Source organism: Ochotona princeps, chromosome 3 (assembly GCF_030435755.1).
Source record: "Ochotona princeps isolate mOchPri1 chromosome 3, mOchPri1.hap1, whole genome shotgun sequence".
Lineage (NCBI taxonomy): Eukaryota > Metazoa > Chordata > Mammalia > Lagomorpha > Ochotonidae > Ochotona > Ochotona princeps.
In genome coordinates, this window is record NC_080834.1 from 91,800,762 (window position 1) to 91,812,223 (window position 11,462).

An 11,462-nucleotide genomic window follows, 5' to 3' on the forward strand; every position below is an offset into this window, starting at 1 on the left:
GGGATCCAAACGTGGGGGAAGCCGAAGACTTCTGAAGACCTCGTCTCTCGTCTGGTAGGTAGAAGCAGAGGTCCAGAAAAGGGGGTGCCAACTTGCCCGGGAACACATGGGCTATTCAAAGTCCAGGCCGCCGCCTCCTGTCCAGGGTCCTTTCCATTGTGATTCATAGAGGACTTGACTTGGATAGGTTGCAGTAAGAGAGGGGAGGAAGGGAAGTTTGCTGTTAGCCTTGATACTATTAATCACTCGCATCTAAGGGTGCTTCCAAAAAAAAATTGGAATGTAGAATTAAGACATTTCAATGCCAAAAATATCATGAATTGTGTTTTCATTATGCCCGTGAACTTTTTGAAGACCCCTTGCTTGTGTGGATTTCAGAATTTACACCAAAATAAAGTTATCTTTTACTTTTATTTTCCACAAATAATTTGATTTATTTTAAATTAATATTTTTGTTTGTTTTTTTAAGGGAAGGTGAGAGAGAGTGCCCATTGACTGTTTTATTCCCCAAATGTTCACAACAGCTTGAGCTGGGCCAGGCTGAAACTTTGGAGCCAGGAACTCCGTCCAAGTTTTTCTGGAACTTGAACTGTGTGTCACCTGCTACCCCACCCCACCCCCCAGGGTATGCATTAGCAGGAAGCTGGAGTGAGGAGCCAAACCAAGGCTTGAACCTAGGCACTCGTAGGTGAGGTGGGGGGTTTCCAAGTGGGTCTTAACCAAAGCTGGCTCCCCACAAATCTTGCAGCGTACTTGCCTGTGTGCACTTGCTAGACAATGGGGCTAAAAATAAGCAGGATCCAAGATTCATTCTCAGAGACGCACAATCTCATAGCAAATAGACAAAACCCAATGCCACTTTCTCAGAAGCCAGTAAGGGGTCAGAAACAAAAACAATTGATCTATCTTGTCTTTGGCTGTGACAATCCTTTTGGGTTCCCAGCAGTGCCTAAAATCAGGAATGGGCCTCACACCTGCTCTTAATGAGGGCCCAGGGTTGGCTCTGGCCATGCAAGAAGGACCCCTACTCTTTATTCCTCTTTCTCTCTGTATTATTTATCACCACGTAACAAATGCCTCAAAGCTGAGTTTCTTTGAACTTAGCTGTGTAGAAACTGATGACAATGATGAACTTTCACAGTTCTGTGGGCCAATGATAAACATTCTCTCGAGGCTCTGGAGGCTAGAAAGTGGAGTATCAATTTCAGTGTCCGGTGAGATCCCTGTTTCTTAGAGATGGTGCCTTCCTGACACAGATCTGTGTAGAAGCAGAGTGAACAAGTCTCCCCAGGCCTTGTCTATAAAGGCACTATTCCCATTCGAGACAGCTCTGGCCTTTTCATCTAACCATTTCCCAAAGGCCCGATCTTAGTACTGTCACCTTGAGGGTTAAGAATCTTTTTTTTTTTTTTAAAGATGCATTCATTTTATTTGAAAGGCAGAGTTAGAGAAACAGAGAGAGGCAGAGATCTTCCATCCCCTGGTTCACTCCCCAAATGGCAGAAGATGGGCTAGTCCGAAGTCAGACGCCTCTTCCAGGTCTCCCCACCAGTGAGTGCCAGGGTCCCAATCACTTGGGCCATCTTGTGCTGCTTTCCCACCCCCATTAATAGGGAGCTGGATTGGAAGTGGAGCAGCAGAGATACAGACTGGCATCCATATGGGATGCCAGTGTCACACGTGGAAGCTTCACCCAGTATACTATAGCACTGGTACAGTGGGTTAAGATTTCATTATGTTGATTTTGGGAGTGGAGGGCCGCAAGCATTGAAACCATAGCATGCTCCATCACTTCTACAAAATTTTGTTGGTTGCTTAGGGCCGCTTCAAGGATGTAAATACCAGACAGTAAGAATCACTGGAGAGTATCTAGAAGCCTGGATACCCTGTCATCTCAAAGTGCGAAACAATGACTTCTCCTCATTTTGGACAGTTGTTAGTACCTTGAAGATTCCATTATCTTTTGCAGTTAAAAGTCTAGGCTGGCATTATGGCATTGTGGGTAAAACTGCCACATGTGCTTTTGGCATCCCAAAGAGATACCCTGCTGCTACCCTTCCCATCCAGCTCCCTGCTTGTGGCTTGGGAAAGCAGCTGAGGATGGCCCAAAACCTTGGGACCCTGCACCCACATGGGAGACCTGGAAGAAGCTCCTAGATCCTGACTTCGGATCATCTCAGCTCTGGCCATTGCAGCCACTTAGGGAGTAAAACAGCAGAGAAAAATCTTTCTGTCTCCTTCTCTATATATATCTGCCTTTCCAATAAATAAATCTTTAAAAAGGGGGGGAGGGGGAAGAAGTTGCTGCCATAATAAGATACTGGTGAGTAAATGTTTTCAGACAACTTTCCAACTCCAAGTAAACTTTTTGAATAATTTAAGTCTTAGGAGTCAAAGGATCCCAAGAAAAGCTCATTTATTAAGATCTCAGAGATATGATCTCAAAGAATCTTTGTCTCTCAGTTTCGAGCCTTCCGTTGCCAATCTTCCTTCTACCCCAAACTACCTTTTTACCTGTACATCTGTTTTTGTGCTCTCACCCATCCTAGCCTCATCATGCCAGGCTTTTCTGCATCTTTCACTCTCTCTGCAGCAGAGTAGAAATACGCCAAGACAGTCATTAAAAGGAAAATATTTGATGCTATCAAAATAAAACAAAAGCAAACTAAAAACCCATGCCAGCTTAGGCTACAAGAAAAGAAATGGAGTAAAGAATGATGGAAGTGACCATCATCACAGTTCAGGGAGCATTTCCTGGCAGCATGCTTCGAAAGAAATGTAGACAAACCAACTCATGGAAAGCAGAGTAATCACAGCAGTAAGGGATTTGAAATCTTATTCCAGGGGGAGCAAATGAAGACTCCAAGGCCATTTCATTGAAAACAGATCTAGGTAGGTTGACTGCAGTCTTCAGAGAGACCTGTTCTATGAATGAAAGAGAAAGAGCTACACTCAATGGAAGAAAATTGTAAGGACACAGGATATCTGTGCTGAGTATGATTTAACAGATTGTATAAGATTCCAAAGAACTACCTTCCCTTGAGCCAGTAGGAGCTTCCCATAAGGAAGAAGCTGAATGAACCCAGCAAGGATTCCTACTCAGAGTGATGGAAGCTTAGGACAGAGCCTTGAATGAGGCAGCATCTGAAACTACATAACTCTGGTATTAGGTTTTCTACATCAAGAATCCAGACACCCAGTGGAAGTGGTAGTGGCACTGATATTGACCTCTTTCTCTTTGATACTTCTTATCAAATGGAAAGGAACAAGTCGAAAGTGATGCTTTTCTAACGTGACAGTTGTCTGAAATTAGCCATTAGGCAATGAGCTCACACTTTCTCAGTGAGAATTTACCTTCACATTTCTGGATTATGGCATAATGAGTTCTTAAGTAGGTATAGAATTAATAATCACCTTCAGTATAAGGGCTGAAATACCCCTTATACTGAGCCTTTCATGTGGTGCTCAAGGACAGATTTAGCTCATTTTAGTCTATGAGGGAAAAAAAACCTTTCTGGTTATGATTTAGCTCATTTTAGTCTATGAGGGAAAAAAACCTTTCTGGTTATGATGTTCCATTTTGTAGAGGAGCACAAAGGACAAAGGCAACGACTTAGTTTAGGACATCACGGATAGTTGGGACAAAACTGGGACTGAGCATTAGTTCATTGGGGTAAAGGTGTGTATGATAGAGACTAAGAAAAAGGAGAAGAGAGAAACCAGGGGAAAAAAGTATGTGTGCCCAGGTTAGATAGAACTAAATGAGCTGGGTTTTTTGTTTTGATTCCAAAGTGTATATTTAAAATATACGATGCTTACTTCTTCTGGTGCAGTTTGGTAAGTTTCCTTAAGAACAGATGAAAGACTTTAAACATGCGCTGACTGTCTGACCTTGAAGAGTTCCAAGATACCCTGAGTCCATCACTCCATTTAAGGGACAGGTGAAATGAGCTCCAGTATGGCTCCCTAACAATAGCAGTGCACAATTTTCTTGAAAGCTATTGGCATTTCAGGAACACTCATCTTCCCCTAGGAGAGAAGGGGCGGGGAAGGCAATAATCTTTTCTAAAGATGTGTCTTGACTTTTAACCAAATTTACCTTTCTGCTTTTGGAGAACTTGTGGTATTGACAGAACCACAGAAATTGCATTGAAATCCTCAGGATTATTCTAAAACCTTGTTACACGGGACGGCCTCTTCACCATATCCTCTGACAAGAGGATTATCGATGCGTTTTCAGCTGGAGCTCTGGGTTGGGGTCCCTCTATCAGGTTAAATGTCTGTGGCCCGAGGACACAAACTTAGAAATTCAATTGGCATTCGAAGAAATGCTACTGGAATTTTAGGAAGTATTTTGAATTCCATTTCTGAAATATTGTTGGACTAGTAGAATTCTGGTAAGTGAAAGAAGCCAAAAGTGTGTGTGTGTATTTTGGTACTTCTGTGTGGATTGAGTCCAGTGATCCAGCTCATATAGAATAGAAGATTGCCACAGCCTTCCACAAGGAAGTCTTATGTGCCAGGTTTTTGTTGTGGGGAAAGTGAAACTCACCAGAACTGTAATTTTCCTATTCCTCATGCTGTATAACACTAAATTCCTTTACTTTTGTTTGTTTTCTCTTATATTGCTAAGAACAATAAAATCAAATAATTATTTAAATCTTACCTTTTGTTTAACTGTACCTAAAGTCATTTTCCAAGACTAAGCTCTTTTCAGGATAAATGTTATTAACTAAGATCAAGTATTTATAATGAAAACATTCTATGATTTTCACAAATAAATTAGGCTATAAGTTGAAGTTTTTCCAAATGTGCGTTTAAGAACTTCTGCAAGAATTTCCCATGTTAGGATCTGGTGCAATGGCTCAATTGGCTGATCCTCCCCCTTCAGGCACCAGGATCCCATATGGGCACGGGTTTGTTTTCCAGCTGCTCCTCTTCCCATCCAACTCACTGCTTGTGACCTGGGAAAGCAGTTGAAGGACGGTACAAAGCCTGGAGACCTGGAAGAAGCTCCTGGCTCCTGGCTCCTGGCTATGGATTGGTTCAGATCTGGCCGTTGCAACCACTTGGGAAATGAACCAGCAGATGAAAGATCTTTGTATCTCCTTGTAGATCTGCCTTTCCAAAATAATAATAATAATAATAATAAAAGTAACTTGTCATTCCATCTTCAATGAGAATGAAAGTCCTTAACAAGCCCTAAAAGGCAAATAGTAGATGGAAAAATAGTCATTTCTAAGTACCTGACCTAAAGTTAAGAGCATAGAAAGTGCAAGAATCAAATAACAGGGCAAATGGGTAGGAACCTCTAACACACACACACACAGAGATGTTTCTTCGCTAATTATGGAATCTGTTACAAACTCCTCCCATGTTGAAAATATCTTCAAAATGCATTTAATACACCTAAATCCCTGAACATCGCAGCTTAGCCTAGTGTACATTAAACACACTGAGAACACTTACATGAGTTGGACAAAATCTTGTAGCACAAAGTGCATCTTGTAAGGAAGTGTTGAATATCTCATGTGTGAGTAATTTGTTGAATTCCTTTATCCAAAAAACGCTGGCAATCCCATGCTGATGGAGCCTGAACAGCTTACTCTAGTGATGGTGTGGCTGGCAGGGAGGTTGGGCCGCTGCAGCGGTCTGCCATCGGCGACAGGATTGCACTGCTTGTTGCTGGCTGGGAGAAGATCCAGATTCTAAATTCTGAATACAGTTTCTACTGAATGTGTATTGCTTCTACACAATTATGCAGTTAAAAATTTGTAAGTCAAACCATTGAGAGTTGGGGCCATTTCTATGGATGTGTATGACAAACGTGGCTATACACAATGAACACAAGGTTGTTCTGTTTCTTCTCTATGCCTTTGTAACTATTAGCAACATTAGACATTCTTATTAAATGTCTAAATATTTGGGAAAAAATCAAGCAGGCATTATCTGAAGAGCTATGAAATGTGTGGTTCTGGATACCATGGAAGATGGAGAACAGAATGGTAGAGGGGGGAAATATGGAAAAGGTTCAATACCTCCTATGAGGAGAGATTGGATGTCCAGGTGTCACATATTCAGATGAGAGGTTATTGACTAGAGAGCAAAAGAGGCCTTAGTAGGCAGAGTAGCAGTCAGCTACAGTATGAAAAACAGTAGACTAACAAAGTCTCAACACCGAACAAAGCTAATCCTCACACCAGCTACTTGCCTCTGCCCAGCCACAGTTGGGCAGATACACTTTTGGGAGAAAAAAGCATATTGCCCCAGGACAAAACATCATTAGACATTTACAGTTGGAGACTTTGCAATAGAAGTGAAGCTGAGGCATTAGGAAAACGCAAATCAAAAGTACCATGAAGTTGGACTTCACATCCATTAGAATGGCTATAGTCAAACAAACACAAACATAACTGTAGAGTTTGTCTATTATCATCATAGCAAGTGACTTTATCATAATCTAGAGGTAGAAGATCAGAACCCTCCCACAGTGCTGGTGGGAATATGAAATGGTGTGTGACTTTGGAAAGCAGTCTGGCAGCTTTTCAAGCACTTAAACTGATTTACCACACAATGCAACACTTCTCTGTATACATCAGCAAGAATTGAAAACGTATGTCCCTGCAAAACCTCGCATACAAATATTCATAACACTGGTTTTTCAGAATGGCCAAAACAAGTGAAAACAATGCAAACATCCATGACTTGAGGAATGGATAAGTAAAATGTGATATGTCATCTATAAAATGGAATGTTATTCAACCAAATAAAGAAATGAACTATTCATACTACAAATAGATGAACCCTAAAAAACGCTGAGTGAAAGAAGCTAGAGACACTACATGATTCCATTTACATGAAATATCCAGAATAGGTAATCTATAGAATCAGAAAGGAGGTAGTCGGGGCTGTCTGATTGGTGGAGCAGTTGCTATTTGGGTCATCTGCCTCCCACATTAGAATCCCTGGTTTTGCATCTCAGCTCTGCTTCTCCTCCATCTTTATGCTAATACGTACTCTGAGGGGCAGCAGCTCAAGTGTTTGGATCCCTGCCACACACATGAGAGACCTGGATTGAGCTCCAGGCTCTTGTCTTCATCCTGGCTAAGTCTTGCTTGTGCTTGGGAAGTACAACAGTGAATGGAAGATTTCTGTCTCTCCTCCCTTTAAATACACAAATAAAATCAGTAAATAAAAACTTCTTTGAAAAGAAAATGGATTAGTCATTACCTAAGGTTGAGTAAGAACTGAGAAGTGCAATTGTATTTCCTTTTATTTATGTATTTATTTATTTTTAATTTAAAGGAATAGTAAAGAAAATGAATTTCATCCATAGTTCCATCATCATCTAGTGGTCATATTGATTTCATCCATAATGGTGTGTTTAAAAAAAAATTATTTATTTGAAAGGTAGATTTATAGAGAGAGAGACAGAGAGGAAGATCTTCCACCTACAGGTTCAGTCCCCAAATGGCCACAATGACCTGAGATGGGCCACTTAAAAGCCAGGAGCAAAGAACATCTACTTCGTCACCTACATGGGTTCAGGACCCAAGAACTGGGGTCATCTTTTGCTTTCCCAGGCACATCAGCAGGAAGGTAGATGAGAAGTAGAGCACCCAAGACTCAAAACAGGTGCCCATATGGGAATGCTGGCACTGCAGGGATTGGCTTAACCAATTCTGTTGCAGCAATGGCCCTAATTTATTTACTTATTTCAAATTAATGAAAAATTCTAAAATTGTAGTGTTGGATGAACAATTCTGGGAAGACAGTAAAAGTCATTGTGTTGTATATTTTCATACAGTGAACTGTCTGGTATGTGAATTGGATTTCCATAAAGCTACTTAAGCAAAGCTCCAATGCTTAATTTGGATGTAAAGATCTGATAAAACTCCAGTTGCTGCTGCTGAGGTGGTTACCCATCCTGAAGAGCCACACAACTGGAAAAGGTGGTTCATCACAGACAAGACCAAGACCTGCAGGATATACAACCTCCTCTTCCAGAAACTATAGACATTGTCTCCAGGAAGGTCTAAGTGTGGTTCTGCCCAGAGACAGAAGTTTCCCAAATGTAATACGTGAGTGGAACCCTGAAATTTCTAGAAATAAATAGGAGGTTTTGGGGGGATAAATGTCAATCTTTTTCTTTCTAAAATCACAAAAGCATAAGAAAAATCGCTATTAGCACCTGGTATTAATACCCTAGTTTATGTACTTTTTTTTAGAGATTTAAAAATTTTTACTGGAAAAATAAATCAGATTTATGGACAGGGAGAGAAAGAGAGAAAGATCCTCCATCTGCTGGTTCACTCCCCAAATGGCTACAATGATTGGAGCTGAACCAATCTTAAGCCAGGAGCCTCCTCTGGGTCTCCCATGTGGGTGCAGGGTCCCAAGACTTTGGGCCATCCTCTACTGCTATCCCAGGCCACAAGCAGCTTGCTGGATGGGAAGTGGAGCAGCCGGCGCATGGAACAGCACCCAAGTGGGATCCTGGTGCTTGAAGGGGGAGGATTTAGCCATTAATCTATTGAGCTGGACCCTCCTAGTATATATTTTGATGTCTTTAAGAGCGTGCACTTAAATTTTTTTAATATTTTAATTTGAAAGCAGATTTTACAAAGAAAGAAGAGACAGGAAGAGAAGGTCCTCTGTTTGCTGGTTCACTCCCCAAAGACCACAATGGCAAGAGCTGGTCTGATCTGAAACTAGGAGGCAAGAGCTTCTACCAGGTGTTGCATGTGGGTGCAGGGTCCCAAGGACTTGGGCCTTCCTCTGCTGCTTTCCCAGGCCATAAGAGAGCCGATCGGAACTGGAGCAACCAGAACACAAGCTGGCATCTATATGTGATGCCAACGTCACAAGGTAAAGGATTAGCCTCATGCTAGCCCCTAAATTTTTAAAAAATTGTGTAATTAATATCTAGTTATGGTTAGAATAAAGTTGTAAACAGTTTGGAAGCATGTATGCATAATAATACAATTTCCCCTGTGCTCTCGTTGCTTCTACTCCCACACTCTTTAAGAATGGATTGTAATTAGGTTAATAAATCACTTTGTTTGCCACTAAAATGGAAATTTTGAGGGAGGGGGTTTGGAGTGAGAAAGTGATTTAAGTAACTGGCTCTCTTCAGAGACTGAATATAGTCGCAGACAACAAGACCGAACACCACAGTGACACTCTGATCTCCAGCCTCTGCAGCTATCAATCCATGAAGCCAGACAATGATCCTGGCAGCAATTAGCCTGGCATGATCAGGCCTTAGTCAATGACCACCAGCTTCCCTAATGTTTGTGTTTGTCTCTATCTCACAACTCAACAGGAAAAGCCAAATCGTCTTCCCAAATTAATAACATAAAACACCCTGCTTCTAATGATCTGGACTCTAGCTTTTCCTTATCAACAGCCTCTCAATGGAGTTTAACTGAAGATTTCTTCTTTTTTCTTTTTCTGCTATAAAGCTTCCCCACCCCTCTGCCTGCCTGTGAGTCTCAATCCCATGCAAGCAGTGAGGGCTCACTGTTTTGCTACAGCAGGTTCTTCAAAAACAACCCATCTCAGTAGTCACTCCTGATTTTGTGTGACGAGAAAAGGTCCCTAAAGGAGCGAAAGTGATAGGCACGTCGGAGTAAGTCTGATACGCCAGTAAAGTCCCATTCATCAAGTCACTGGTGATGTGTATTATGCATCTAAAATGAGACGGCACTAAGATAAATTACATTTTTCTGAGACAAAAATGTCGAAGAAAATATACATAACCAAAGCCTTGGAAGTTGGTGATTCAAATCTTAAGTCCTTGTTTACAGTCTGTAACAAATCACTTTCTTCAAACTTCTCAAAAGCTTTCTTAGATACCCATAAAGCGAGGGAAGGCTTCAGCAGTGAAGTAAGTCAAGAAAAATAATTACTACTAATGTTTTTCATGCCAGTATTCTTATTAAAAAAATGTTCAATATCACCACAGATTTGTGATACTATTGTTAGAGCCATTGTAAAAATAAATTACACATGTCTTAGATGATTTGTTTCTCTTTCTCACTCTCTCTGTTCCTCAGTTATATCCAATTTAGTAAGCTCGACCACAAAATTTTTCATTAGTAAGGTTGGCAAACAAAGCTTCTAAAGAAATTTTTGCCCTAGGGAATGATATTCTGCTACATCTTACTGAAGATGACATTTTCATTAATGCTGCTAATGAAGTGGGTTTATTCCTTTTGAGAGCTATGATTTATTGAAACAAATTAAAATTTTGAAAAAACCCACAAAATAATGATATTCATTCATTGCAAATATGAGCAGAGAATTTGCAAGAGAAAAATTAGCAAATACTCCCTTAAGCTATACTGGCTGTTTACCACTGAATAATACTACCAAAAAGGCATTCCACTAGTGTTCGTTAGAAGGATAATGTCATTGTACCAGCTGTCCTCTGAGGGATAAACCAGTACAATGAAGCATCAGCGGGGAAAAAAAGGCAAAAATTTCTTTGGTGAATCATATTTGTTCTATGGTTTGGTGACTGTACGTGAAACCAAAAAGGAATACAGCTAGTGACTTAGCTTGAAAAACCTTCCCAAGCAGTGCTGCAAATTGTACATTTCTTGTAACGCATCTAGGTTTCATGATTTCTGTGAAACTCTGATCACTCACAGCTTGGCCAAGTTCATTGTGACCAAGTCAGAGCTAACAAAATTCCACACTTCATACTAATGTTTAGGAAGATTTTCTTCAACCCCTGCTTTCTATTTCCTTGGAAACTTGGTGGGTTCTAGTCCAAAGTGCCAGGAAGTTCACGACAGATTGAAGTCAGCCTTGTCCTTGTTGCATGTCTTCTTTTCCAGGCTGGGATCAGTGAAGCAATCTAGCTGTGTGGTGGGGGTTAGTAGATCTGGTCCCAAAGCCAGATTTGTTGGCATTGTCAGAAAACTTGTACTGTGTGTTGGATCTGGGCCTGTGATCACAAAATGTCAGAGTGCCTTGTGAATTCTGGATAGATGGCACAGTGAGGAAAAGAGAGAGAAGCAGGGAGTGCCATGAACAGAAAACTTTCTCTGGTTAGCAGCTGCTCTCTGATATCCCCTTTGGTGATTGTGAGTTCCTGAGCTCAAAAGATAAGACTGACACCATTACCACAGTATGCTTTAAACATCTAACTTTAGGGGGTGGGCATTTGATGCAGTGCCAGTTGATACCCACATCCCATAGGGGAGCCCTTGGATTGCAGTCCTAGCTCTCCTCTCTATTTCAGTCTCCTGCTAAAGTGGTGGCTTAAATCCCTGGGTTTGGGTCAGGTGTTGCACATCAAGCCACCCGCTGTGATGCCATCATCCCATGTACACACTGATATGAGTCTTGGCTGGTCCTCTTTCTTTTTTATTTTTTTAAAGATTTATATTTTTTTTTTGCAAAGTTAGATATATACAGAGAGGAGGAGAGACAGAGAGAAAGATCTACTGTCC